The sequence below is a fragment of the Sceloporus occidentalis genome, unplaced genomic scaffold (genome assembly GCF_023333645.1).
Source record: "Sceloporus occidentalis isolate IW3139 unplaced genomic scaffold, rSceOcc1.0.p SCAF_157, whole genome shotgun sequence".
NCBI classification, from domain to species: domain Eukaryota; kingdom Metazoa; phylum Chordata; class Lepidosauria; order Squamata; family Phrynosomatidae; genus Sceloporus; species Sceloporus occidentalis.
The window spans coordinates 1,040,001-1,050,000 of NW_028317137.1; the positions used below are offsets into that span (position 1 = coordinate 1,040,001).

General features: G+C 54.6%; 9 non-coding genes across 9 annotated transcripts; all 9 read right to left on the minus strand.

Moving 5' to 3' along the window:
- Window positions 1-847: 847 nt before the first annotated feature.
- LOC149280288 (5S ribosomal RNA) lies at window positions 848-966 on the minus strand. The gene has a single exon (XR_016278204.1). It is a non-coding gene; the product is annotated as a 5S ribosomal RNA (ribosomal RNA).
- Window positions 967-1,909: 943 nt separating this feature from the next.
- LOC149280289 (5S ribosomal RNA) lies at window positions 1,910-2,028 on the minus strand. Its single transcript, XR_016278200.1, has one exon. It is a non-coding gene; the product is annotated as a 5S ribosomal RNA (ribosomal RNA).
- Window positions 2,029-2,959: 931 nt separating this feature from the next.
- On the minus strand, window positions 2,960-3,078 carry LOC149280290 (5S ribosomal RNA). The gene has a single exon (XR_016278214.1). It is a non-coding gene; the product is annotated as a 5S ribosomal RNA (ribosomal RNA).
- A 937-nt stretch (window positions 3,079-4,015) lies between these two features.
- On the minus strand, window positions 4,016-4,134 carry LOC149280291 (5S ribosomal RNA). Its single transcript, XR_016278215.1, has one exon. It is a non-coding gene; the product is annotated as a 5S ribosomal RNA (ribosomal RNA).
- Window positions 4,135-5,072: 938 nt separating this feature from the next.
- On the minus strand, window positions 5,073-5,191 carry LOC149280292 (5S ribosomal RNA). Its single transcript, XR_016278190.1, has one exon. It is a non-coding gene; the product is annotated as a 5S ribosomal RNA (ribosomal RNA).
- Window positions 5,192-6,147: 956 nt separating this feature from the next.
- Window positions 6,148-6,266, minus strand: LOC149280293 (5S ribosomal RNA). The gene has a single exon (XR_016278187.1). It is a non-coding gene; the product is annotated as a 5S ribosomal RNA (ribosomal RNA).
- A 943-nt stretch (window positions 6,267-7,209) lies between these two features.
- Window positions 7,210-7,328, minus strand: LOC149280294 (5S ribosomal RNA). The gene has a single exon (XR_016278198.1). It is a non-coding gene; the product is annotated as a 5S ribosomal RNA (ribosomal RNA).
- Window positions 7,329-8,265: 937 nt separating this feature from the next.
- On the minus strand, window positions 8,266-8,384 carry LOC149280295 (5S ribosomal RNA). The gene has a single exon (XR_016278216.1). It is a non-coding gene; the product is annotated as a 5S ribosomal RNA (ribosomal RNA).
- Window positions 8,385-9,316: 932 nt separating this feature from the next.
- Window positions 9,317-9,435, minus strand: LOC149280296 (5S ribosomal RNA). Its single transcript, XR_016278217.1, has one exon. It is a non-coding gene; the product is annotated as a 5S ribosomal RNA (ribosomal RNA).
- Window positions 9,436-10,000: the final 565 nt, after the last annotated feature.

Below are 10,000 nucleotides of genomic sequence, written 5' to 3' on the forward strand. Positions count from 1 at the left end.
CAGTTATTCATTTTCTTTTCTTTTTTTCTCCTCACAACTCTTTCATAGCAGCAGTCTCCTTGTATTTCGCACCCAGCTGGGAGGCTAGCATACAGCAGTCCAGCAGAACTGCCAGACAGAGAGCATCGGTAACAAGAGCAGGCCAAGCCCTTCCCAAGTGTCGGGAGGCTAGAGCGCGGTGCGTTTTGCGAGGCACGGCCTGGCGAGGTGCGCAAGGGGGAGATGCAGGCCCCACCTCTCCCCTCTCCCTGGACCAGGTAGCAGACAAGCTCCTTTGGCTTTGTGTGCAGGAGAGAAAGGCCGAAACGGGTACGCCGATGCATTTCGACAGCACGCAATTAGAATGGTCCGCGGCGTTACTTGCTGTGGGCATCGGGCGTAGCGTGAGGCGGCGGCGGCGGCTGCTGCTGCTCCTCCTGCTGCAGAGGGCGTTTTTTTGGATTGCCTTTACTAAGGCCTGGGACAGGACAGAGAAGGTGACAAGGTTCAAGTAAAGGGTTAACGCGTTCACGGTCAGCAAGAAACACATGGGGAAAGGATCCCCCCCGGCCTCCTGTATGTGCAGTTTGGCACGGCACAGACCAGTGAAGGAAAGCATAAAGCGTGCCTGTGCTATTTGCTGCAAGACAGCTTTGCGAAAGTGCTGTTTTTTGGTGCAGAGTGTGCAAGAGGTACGAGCGGAGTGAGGCTTGAGGGCGTCAAGTTGCTGTGGGAGGCCAGCTGAAGCAAGAAGGAGTGAAAAGGGGTGCTAGAAAGAAAGGGCCTTAGAGTTTTGTTAGCTTCTGGTGACTCTATCGCCCTCTGTTGGTGGTGGGGTACGGGAGAAAAAAAAAGAGAGAAAAGCAAAAGCCTACAACACCTGGTATTCCCAGGCGGTCTCCCATCCAAATACTAACCAGGCCCAACCCTGCTTAGCTTCCGCAATCAGACGAGATCGGGCGTATTCAGGGTGGTATGGCCGTAGGCGAAGGAGCTTGTCATTTTACTCCTCTTCTTCTGTGACGTGCCCTCTTCCTCGTCACACCAGGAGTATTTTTAAGACACTGTGGTCAGTTATTCATTTTCTTTTCTTTTTTTCTCCTCACAACTCTTTCATAGCAGCAGTCTCCTTGTATTTCGCACCCAGCTGGGAGGCTAGCATACAGCAGTCCAGCAGAACTGCCAGACAGAGAGCATCGGTAACAAGAGCAGGCCAAGCCCTTCCCAAGTGTCGGGAGGCTAGAGCGCGGTGCGTTTTGCGAGGCACGGCCTGGCGAGGTGCGCAAGGGGGAGATGCAGGCCCCACCTCTCCCCTCTCCCTGGACCAGGTAGCAGACAAGCTCCTTTGGCTTTGTGTGCAGGAGAGAAAGGCCGAAACGGGTACGCCGATGCATTTCGACAGCACGCAATTAGAATGGTCCGCGGCGTTACTTGCTGTGGGCATCGGGCGTAGCGTGAGGCGGCGGCGGCGGCTGCTGCTGCTGCTGCTGCTGCTCCTCCTGCTGCAGAGGGCGTTTTTTTGGATTGCCTTTACTAAGGCCTGGGACAGGACAGAGAAGGTGACAAGGTTCAAGTAAAGGGTTAACGCGTTCACGGTCAGCAAGAAACACATGGGGAAAGGATCCCCCCCGGCCTCCTGTATGTGCAGTTTGGCACGGCACAGACCAGTGAAGGAAAGCATGAAGCGTGCCTGTGCTATTTGCTGCAAGACAGCTTTGCGAAAGTGCTGTTTTTTGGTGCAGAGTGTGCAAGAGGTACGAGCGGAGTGAGGCTTGAGGGCGTCAAGTTGCTGTGGGAGGCCAGCTGAAGCAAGAAGGAGTGAAAAGGGGTGCTAGAAAGAAAGGGCCTTAGAGTTTTGTTAGCTTCTGGTGACTCTATCGCCCTCTGTTGGTGGTGGGGTACGGGAGAAAAAAAAAGAGAGAAAAGCAAAAGCCTACAACACCTGGTATTCCCAGGCGGTCTCCCATCCAAGTACTAACCAGGCCCAACCCTGCTTAGCTTCCAAGATCAGACGAGATCGGGCGTATTCAGGGTGGAATGGCCGTAGGCGAAGGAGCCTGTCATTTTACTCCTCTTCTTCTGTGACGTGCCCTCTTCCTCGTCACACCAGGAGTATTTTTAAGACACTGTGGTCAGTTATTCATTTTCTTTTCTTTTTTTCTCCTCACAACTCTTTCATAGCAGCAGTCTCCTTGTATTTCGCACCCAGCTGGGAGGCTAGCATACAGCAGTCCAGCAGAACTGCCAGACAGAGAGCATCGGTAACAAGAGCAGGCCAAGCCCTTCCCAAGTGTCGGGAGGCTAGAGCGCGGTGCGTTTTGCGAGGCACGGCCTGGCGAGGTGCGCAAGGGGGAGATGCAGGCCCCACCTCTCCCCTCTCCCTGGACCAGGTAGCAGACAAGCTCCTTTGGCTTTGTGTGCAGGAGAGAAAGGCCGAAACGGGTACGCCGATGCATTTCGACAGCACGCAATTAGAATGGTCCGCGGCGTTACTTGCTGTGGGCATCGGGCGTAGCGTGAGGCGGCGGCGGCTGCTGCTGCTGCTCCTCCTGCTGCAGAGGGCGTTTTTTTGGATTGCCTTTACTAAGGCCTGGGACAGGACAGAGAAGGTGACAAGGTTCAAGTAAAGGGTTAACGCGTTCACGGTCAGCAAGAAACACATGGGGAAAGGATCCCCCCCGGCCTCCTGTATGTGCAGTTTGGCACGGCACAGACCAGTGAAGGAAAGCATGAAGCGTGCCTGTGCTATTTGCTGCAAGACAGCTTTGCGAAAGTGCTGTTTTTTGGTGCAGAGTGTGCAAGAGGTACGAGCGGAGTGAGGCTTGAGGGCGTCAAGTTGCTGTGGGAGGCCAGCTGAAGCAAGAAGGAGTGAAAAGGGGTGCTAGAAAGAAAGGGCCTTAGAGTTTTGTTAGCTTCTGGTGACTCTATCGCCCTCTGTTGGTGGTGGGGTACGGGAGAAAAAAAAAGAGAGAAAAGCAAAAGCCTACAACACCTGGTATTCCCAGGCGGTCTCCCATCCAAGTACTAACCAGGCCCAACCCTGCTTAGCTTCCGAGATCAGACGAGATCGGGCGTATTCAGGGTGGTATGGCCGTAGGCGTAGGAGCCTGTCATTTTACTCCTCTTCTTCTGTGACGTGCCCTCTTCCTCGTCACACCAGGAGTATTTTTAAGACACTGTGGTCAGTTATTCATTTTCTTTTCTTTTTTTCTCCTCACAACTCTTTCATAGCAGCAGTCTCCTTGTATTTCGCACCCAGCTGGGAGGCTAGCATACAGCAGTCCAGCAGAACTGCCAGACAGAGAGCATCGGTAACAAGAGCAGGCCAAGCCCTTCCCAAGTGTCGGGAGGCTAGAGCGCGGTGCGTTTTGCGAGGCACGGCCTGGCGAGGTGCGCAAGGGGGAGATGCAGGCCCCACCTCTCCCCTCTCCCTGGACCAGGTAGCAGACAAGCTCCTTTGGCTTTGTGTGCAGGAGAGAAAGGCCGAAACGGGTACGCCGATGCATTTCGACAGCACGCAATTAGAATGGTCCGCGGCGTTACTTGCTGTGGGCATCTGGCGTAGCGTGAGGCGGCGGCGGCGGCTGCTGCTGCTGCTGCTCCTCCTGCTGCAGAGGGCGTTTTTTTGGATTGCCTTTACTAAGGCCTGGGACAGGACAGAGAAGGTGACAAGGTTCAAGTAAAGGGTTAACGCGTTCACGGTCAGCAAGAAACACATGGGGAAAGGATCCCCCCCGGCCTCCTGTATGTGCAGTTTGGCACGGCACAGACCAGTGAAGGAAAGCATGAAGCGTGCCTGTGCTATTTGCTGCAAGACAGCTTTGCGAAAGTGCTGTTTTTTGGTGCAGAGTGTGCAAGAGGTACGAGCGGAGTGAGGCTTGAGGGCGTCAAGTTGCTGTGGGAGGCCAGCTGAAGCAAGAAGGAGTGAAAAGGGGTGCTAGAAAGAAAGGGCCTTAGAGTTTTGTTAGCTTCTGGTGACTCTATCGCCCTCTGTTGGTGGTGGGGTACGGGAGAAAAAAAAAGAGAGAAAAGCAAAAGCCTACAACACCTGGTATTCCCAGGCGGTCTCCCATCCAAGTACTAACCAGGCCCAACCCTGCTTAGCTTCCGAGATCAGACGAGATCGGGCGTATTCAGGGTGGTATGGCCGTAGGCGAAGGAGCCTGTCATTTTACTCCTCTTCTTCTGTGACGTGCCCTCTTCCTGGTCACACCAGGAGTATTTTTAAGACACTGTGGTCAGTTATTCATTTTCTTTTCTTTTTTTCTCCTCACAACTCTTTCATAGCAGCAGTCTCCTTGTATTTCGCACCCAGCTGGGAGGCTAGCATACAGCAGTCCAGCAGAACTGCCAGACAGAGAGCATCGGTAACAAGAGCAGGCCAAGCCCTTCCCAAGTGTCGGGAGGCTAGAGCGCGGTGCGTTTTGCGAGGCACGGCCTGGCGAGGTGCGCAAGGGGGAGATGCAGGCCCCACCTCTCCCCTCTCCCTGGACCAGGTAGCAGACAAGCTCCTTTGGCTTTGTGTGCAGGAGAGAAAGGCCGAAACGGGTACGCCGATGCATTTCGACAGCACGCAATTAGAATGGTCCGCGGCGTTACTTGCTGTGGGCATCGGGCGTAGCGTGAGGCGGCGGCGGCGGCGGCTGCTGCTGCTGCTCCTCCTGCTGCAGAGGGCGTTTTTTTGGATTGCCTTTACTAAGGCCTGGGACAGGACAGAGAAGGTGACAAGGTTCAAGTAAAGGGTTAACGCGTTTACGGTCAGCAAGAAACACATGGGGAAAGGATCCCCCCCGGCCTCCTGTATGTGCAGTTTGGCACGGCACAGACCAGTGAAGGAAAGCATGAAGCGTGCCTGTGCTATTTGCTGCAAGACAGCTTTGCGAAAGTGCTGTTTTTTGGTGCAGAGTGTGCAAGAGGTACGAGCGGAGTGAGGCTTGAGGGCGTCAAGTTGCTGTGGGAGGCCAGCTGAAGCAAGAAGGAGTGAAAAGGGGTGCTAGAAAGAAAGGGCCTTAGAGTTTTGTTAGCTTCTGGCGACTCTATCGCCCTCTGTTGGTGGTGGGGTACGGGAGAAAAAAAAAAGAGAGAAAAGCAAAAGCCTACAACACCTGGTATTCCCAGGCGGTCTCCCATCCAAGTACTAACCAGGCCCAACCCTGCTTAGCTTCCGAGATCAGACAAGATCGGGCGTATTCAGGGTGGTATGGCCGTAGGCGTAGGAGCCTGTCATTTTACTCCTCTTCTTCTGTGACGTGCACTCTTCCTCGTCACAGCAGGAGTATTTTTAAGACACTGTGGTCAGTTATTCATTTTCTTTTCTTTTTTTCTCCTCACAACTCTTTCATAGCAGCAGTCTCCTTGTATTTCGCACCCAGCTGGGAGGCTAGCATACAGCAGTCCAGCAGAACTGCCAGACAGAGAGCATCGGTAACAAGAGCAGGCCAAGCCCTTCCCAAGTGTCGGGAGGCTAGAGCGCGGTGCGTTTTGCGAGGCACGGCCTGGCGAGGTGCGCAAGGGGGAGATGCAGGCCCCACCTCTCCCCTCTCCCTGGACCAGGTAGCAGACAAGCTCCTTTGGCTTTGTGTGCAGGAGAGAAAGGCCGAAACGGGTACGCCGATGCATTTCGACAGCACGCAATTAGAATGGTCCGCGGCGTTACTTGCTGTGGGCATCGGGCGTAGCGTGAGGCGGCGGCGGCGGCGGCTGCTGCTGCTGCTGCTGCTGCTGCTGCTCCTCCTCCTGCTGCAGAGGGCGTTTTTTTGGATTGCCTTTACTAAGGCCTGGGACAGGACAGAGAAGGTGACAAGGTTCAAGTAAAGGGTTAACGCGTTCACGGTCAGCAAGAAACACATGGGGAAAGGATCCCCCCCGGCCTCCTGTATGTGCAGTTTGGCACGGCACAGACCAGTGAAGGAAAGCATGAAGCGTGCCTGTGCTATTTGCTGCAAGACAGCTTTGCGAAAGTGCTGTTTTTTGGTGCAGAGTGTGCAAGAGGTACGAGCGGAGTGAGGCTTGAGGGCGTCAAGTTGCTGTGGGAGGCCAGCTGAAGCAAGAAGGAGTGAAAAGGGGTGCTAGAAAGAAAGGGCCTTAGAGTTTTGTTAGCTTCTGGCGACTCTATCGCCCTCTGTTGGTGGTGGGGTACGGGAGAAAAAAAAAAGAGAGAAAAGCAAAAGCCTACAACACCTGGTATTCCCAGGCGGTCTCCCATCCAAGTACTAACCAGGCCCAACCCTGCTTAGCTTCCGAGATCAGACGAGATCGGGCAAATTCAGGGTGGTATGGCCGTAGGCGGAGGAGCCTGTCATTTTACTCCTCTTCTTCTGTGACGTGCCCTCTTCCTCGTCACACCAGGAGTATTTTTAAGACACTGTGGTCAGTTATTCATTTTCTTTTCTTTTTTTCTCCTCACAACTCTTTCATAGCAGCAGTCTCCTTGTATTTCGCACCCAGCTGGGAGGCTAGCATACAGCAGTCCAGCAGAACTGCCAGACAGAGAGCATCGGTAACAAGAGCAGGCCAAGCCCTTCCCAAGTGTCGGGAGGCTAGAGCGCGGTGCGTTTTGCGAGGCACGGCCTGGCGAGGTGCGCAAGGGGGAGATGCAGGCCCCACCTCTCCCCTCTCCCTGGACCAGGTAGCAGACAAGCTCCTTTGGCTTTGTGTGCAGGAGAGAAAGGCCGAAACGGGTACGCCGATGCATTTCGACAGCACGCAATTAGAATGGTCCGCGGCGTTACTTGCTGTGGGCATCGGGCGTAGCGTGAGGCGGCGGCGGCGGCTGCTGCTGCTGCTGCTGCTGCTCCTCCTGCTGCAGAGGGCGTTTTTTTGGATTGCCTTTACTAAGGCCTGGGACAGGACAGAGAAGGTGACAAGGTTCAAGTAAAGGGTTAACGCGTTCACGGTCAGCAAGAAACACATGGGGAAAGGATCCCCCCCGGCCTCCTGTATGTGCAGTTTGGCACGGCACAGACCAGTGAAGGAAAGCATGAAGCGTGCCTGTGCTATTTGCTGCAAGACAGCTTTGCGAAAGTGCTGTTTTTTGGTGCAGAGTGTGCAAGAGGTACGAGCGGAGTGAGGCTTGAGGGCGTCAAGTTGCTGTGGGAGGCCAGCTGAAGCAAGAAGGAGTGAAAAGGGGTGCTAGAAAGAAAGGGCCTTAGAGTTTTGTTAGCTTCTGGTGACTCTATCGCCCTCTGTTGGTGGTGGGGTACGGGAGGAAAAAAAAGAGAGAAAAGCAAAAGCCTACAACACCTGGTATTCCCAGGCGGTCTCCCATCCAAGTACTAACCAGGCCCAACCCTGCTTAGCTTCCGACATCAGACGAGATCGGGCGTATTCAGGGTGGTATGGCCGTAGGCGAAGGAGCCTGTCATTTTACTCCTCTTCTTCTGTGACGTGCCCTCTTCCTCGTCACACCAGGAGTATTTTTAAGACACTGTGGTCAGTTATTCATTTTCTTTTCTTTTTTTCTCCTCACAACTCTTTCATAGCAGCAGTCTCCTTGTATTTCGCACCCAGCTGGGAGGCTAGCATACAGCAGTCCAGCAGAACTGCCAGACAGAGAGCATCGGTAACAAGAGCAGGCCAAGCCCTTCCCAAGTGTCGGGAGGCTAGAGCGCGGTGCGTTTTGCGAGGCACGGCCTGGCGAGGTGCGCAAGGGGGAGATGCAGGCCCCACCTCTCCCCTCTCCCTGGACCAGGTAGCAGACAAGCTCCTTTGGCTTTGTGTGCAGGAGAGAAAGGCCGAAACGGGTACGCCGATGCATTTCGACAGCACGCAATTAGAATGGTCCGCGGCGTTACTTGCTGTGGGCATCGGGCGTAGCGTGAGGCGGCGGCGGCGGCGGCTGCTGCTGCTGCTCCTCCTGCTGCAGAGGGCGTTTTTTTGGATTGCCTTTACTAAGGCCTGGGACAGGACAGAGAAGGTGACAAGGTTCAAGTAAAGGGTTAACGCGTTCACGGTCAGCAAGAAACACATGGGGAAAGGATCCCCCCCGGCCTCCTGTATGTGCAGTTTGGCACGGCACAGACCAGTGAAGGAAAGCATGAAGCGTGCCTGTGCTATTTGCTGCAAGACAGCTTTGCGAAAGTGCTGTTTTTTGGTGCAGAGTGTGCAAGAGGTACGAGCGGAGTGAGGCTTGAGGGCGTCAAGTTGCTGTGGGAGGCCAGCTGAAGCAAGAAGGAGTGAAAAGGGGTGCTAGAAAGAAAGGGCCTTAGAGTTTTGTTAGCTTCTGGTGACTCTATCGCCCTCTGTTGGTGGTGGGGTACGGGAGAAAAAAAAAGAGAGAAAAGCAAAAGCCTACAACACCTGGTATTCCCAGGCGGTCTCCCATCCAAGTACTAACCAGGCCCAACCCTGCTTAGCTTCCGAGATCAGACGAGATCGGGCGTATTCAGGGTGGTATGGCCGTAGGCGAAGGAGCCTGTCATTTTACTCCTCTTCTTCTGTGACGTGCCCTCTTCCTGGTCACACCAGGAGTATTTTTAAGACACTGTGGTCAGTTATTCATTTTCTTTTCTTTTTTTCTCCTCACAACTCTTTCATAGCAGCAGTCTCCTTGTATTTCGCACCCAGCTGGGAGGCTAGCATACAGCAGTCCAGCAGAACTGCCAGACAGAGAGCATCGGTAACAAGAGCAGGCCAAGCCCTTCCCAAGTGTCGGGAGGCTAGAGCGCGGTGCGTTTTGCGAGGCACGGCCTGGCGAGGTGCGCAAGGGGGAGATGCAGGCCCCACCTCTCCCCTCTCCCTGGACCAGGTAGCAGACAAGCTCCTTTGGCTTTGTGTGCAGGAGAGAAAGGCCGAAACGGGTACGCCGATGCATTTCGACAGCACGCAATTAGAATGGTCCGCGGCGTTACTTGCTGTGGGCATCGGGCGTAGCGTGAGGCGGCAGCGGCTGCTGCTGCTGCTCCTCCTGCTGCAGAGGGCGTTTTTTTGGATTGCCTTTACTAAGGCCTGGGACAGGACAGAGAAGGTGACAAGGTTCAAGTAAAGGGTTAACGCGTTCACGGTCAGCAAGAAACACATGGGGAAAGGATCCCCCCCCGGCCTCCTGTATGTGCAGTTTGGCACGGCACAGACCAGTGAAGGAAAGCATGAAGCGTGCCTGTGCTATTTGCTGCAAGACAGCTTTGCGAAAGTGCTGTTTTTTGGTGCAGAGTGTGCAAGAGGTACGAGCGGAGTGAGGCTTGAGGGCGTCAAGTTGCTGTGGGAGGCCAGCTGAAGCAAGAAGGAGTGAAAAGGGGTGCTAGAAAGAAAGGGCCTTAGAGTTTTGTTAGCTTCTGGCGACTCTATCGCCCTCTGTTGGTGGTGGGGTACGGGAGAAAAAAAAAGAGAGAAAAGCAAAAGCCTACAACACCTGGTATTCCCAGGCGGTCTCCCATCCAAGTACTAACCAGGCCCAACCCTGCTTAGCTTCCGAGATCAGACGAGATCGGGCGTATTCAGGGTGGTATGGCCGTAGGCGAAGGAGCCTGTCATTTTACTCCTCTTCTTCTGTGACGTGCCCTCTTCCTCGTCACACCAGGAGTATTTTTAAGACACTGTGGTCAGTTATTCATTTTCTTTTCTTTTTTTCTCCTCACAACTCTTTCATAGCAGCAGTCTCCTTGTATTTCGCACCCAGCTGGGAGGCTAGCATACAGCAGTCCAGCAGAACTGCCAGACAGAGAGCATCGGTAACAAGAGCAGGCCAAGCCCTTCCCAAGTGTCGGGAGGCTAGAGCGCGGTGCGTTTTGCGAGGCACGGCCTGGCGAGGTGCGCAAGGGGGAGATGCAGGCCCCACCTCTCCCCTCTCCCTGGACCAGGTAGCAGACAAGCTCCTTTGGCTTTGTGTGCAGGAGAGAAAGGCCGAAACGGGTACGCCGATGCATTTCGACAGCACGCAATTAGAATGGTCCGCGGCGTTACTTGCTGTGGGCATCGGGCGTAGCGTGAGGCGGCGGCGGCGGCTGCTGCTGCTGCTGCTGCTCCTCCTGCTGCAGAGGGCGTTTTTTTGGATTGCCTTTACTAAGGCCTGGGACAGGACAGA